Raw genomic sequence first — 2259 nt, 5'->3', positions numbered from 1 at the left:
CTGTAGCCACTGTCTGAACATGTTCAAGAGTACAGCTTCAATACCTTCAAGGACATCCGAAGCACATTACATGCCTAGTCACAATTAATTTCCAAAGCACTCCTATAAAGAAATTGATGTTAGTGCATTCTCTGTACAGATAAGAAATTTAAGATTTAGAAAGGCCTCATAATTTGCACAAAACAACAACAAAACAAATGAAAACACACAGCTTTTATGTACTGAGAATTCGTACCCATGTCTGGTTGACTCCAGAACCCAAACTCTGAAACACTATATGATACTATTGGAAGTTCCTCTCTATTTGGTGTTGAAATCTGCCTCCTTACAACTTCACTTTATTTTTATTGCCGTGTGCAAATCATGTGCTATTAGAAACACAAAAATGAATTACATGCAAACATATGTAGCCAAAATTCCATTCTGCTACTCAGCTATTGCAAAATTTCCATAGCTACTATATAGGTTAAAGGTAATTTGTTCAAGACCACACAAGTAATGTGCTTTGAGGTGATAAACGATGACTGAGAAAGGCAGATTACTGACAAGAAAAAAAGCCCCCAGCAGAGGAAACATTTTACCAGTAAGATTCCAAGGCAGCGACATCATCAACATGGCAACATAAGATAGCCTCTGAAAATGTCTTCTCAGAGAATCAGCAAATGAAAGGACAAATCCCACTTAGAACTCTGGAGGATGACAGAGCCTGGAAAAGGACCTCACAAATGCTGAATTGAAGAAAAAGAAAATAACTAGCTGGAACTTTCTGTCTTGGACCTACTGGTCCATACCCCTTCCTCTCGCTCAGTCACACAGAGCTTGGGAGATGTCCAGAGGCAGCAGCCTGGGTCCCTCTTGCTAAGGAGGCAGACTAGAGTTACTCACAGCAGCAAGCTTAAACTCCATGCACATCCAGGCACAAGGACCCAAGTCCAAGGGGATCAGGATGGAACACAAGCCTCTAAGTCATACTGCATACAAAAGGGACCCAGTGGGGGGTGGGGGGAAAGAGAGAGACCATTGAAGAACTTTTGGCAAGAGATGAACTCACTCAAAACAGTATTTTCTGGTGTGACCCAACTTATTGGAATGGCCCCATTTGGCTCACTGGTATGGGATACCCTATAAGGGAAGACACCAGAAACAGAAAAGTCTCACAGAAAATTAAAAGTGGGAGTGTTATACTGAACTGCTGTAAGACAGAACAGGTAACAGCACTGAAAAGTGTAAGGAAAAGGTGGCACTTAATGAGGGAGATAATTTAAACAAATCATAGAAGTTGAGGAGAAAATTCTGTATAAAAACAAACAGAACAGTTCAAGATACAAGGAGAAGGAACAGAGAAAAGGAACTTTCTCCTGGAGGTGAAACAATTGCACAAAAAGTGCAATATTAAAAATTGTACCACATACCCAGGGCAAGAATCAGATGAAGAGCTGGAAAACTCATATCAGTTAAATGAAGACTATTCTAAAAGTCTAGATTAAGTTGAACCAAGTATCAAAGAAAAACCTTAACACAAAGCCAATCAACAATAAAACCCTATGTAAAAGAAAGAAAGTGATCTCCAGAGCTAGTTAAGATCATCAGATGCCCAGACATCAACAAAAAAATTTCAAAATATACTAAGAAACAGAAAGCTATGGCTCAGTCAAGGGAATACATTAAAACTCCAGGGGAGATACAGATTTTAAGACACTAATCAAAGAATTTCAATCAATTCTCCTAAACAATTCAAGGAGATGAAAGAAAATATGCATAAAGAGTCAAAGGATATAAGAAGACAATGTGTGAACATAAAGAATAATTTGAAAGTATAAAAAGAAATATAACTTCTTGCTTTGGCAGCACATATACTAAAATTAGAATGATACAGAGAAGATTAACATGCCCCCTGCACAACAATGACATGCAAATTTATGAAGCATTCCATATTTAAAAAAAAAAAAAGAAAGAAACCTAACAGAGAGTATAGAATGAAAGGCGCAATAGCAGAGATTAAAAATACACTACAGGGCGGGCCGCGGTGGCTCAGCGGGCAAGAGTGCTTGCCTGCCATGCCGGAGGACCCCGGTTCGATTCCCGGCCCCAGCCCATGTAAAAAACAAACAAACAAAATATAATAAAACAAGAAAATGTTTAAAGATGTTTCCCTTTCTTCCTCCCTTCCTTCCTTCCATCCTTCCTTCCTTCTCTGTCTTTCCTTCCCTTCCTCCCTCTCAAAAAAAAAAAAAAAAAAAAATACACTACAGACAGACA

The 2259-nt window shown here is 38.7% G+C and overlaps 1 non-coding gene across 1 annotated transcript; it reads left to right on the top strand.

Annotated features, from left to right (window-relative positions):
- The first annotated feature begins 1836 nt into the window (after window positions 1–1836).
- On the top strand, window positions 1837–1939 carry LOC143651049 (U6 spliceosomal RNA). Its single transcript, XR_013159797.1, has one exon. It is a non-coding gene; the product is annotated as a U6 spliceosomal RNA (small nuclear RNA).
- Window positions 1940–2259: the final 320 nt, after the last annotated feature.

This window comes from Tamandua tetradactyla, chromosome 11 (genome assembly GCF_023851605.1).
Source record: "Tamandua tetradactyla isolate mTamTet1 chromosome 11, mTamTet1.pri, whole genome shotgun sequence".
Lineage (NCBI taxonomy): Eukaryota > Metazoa > Chordata > Mammalia > Pilosa > Myrmecophagidae > Tamandua > Tamandua tetradactyla.
This window is presented reverse-complemented; position numbering and strand designations above follow the sequence as displayed.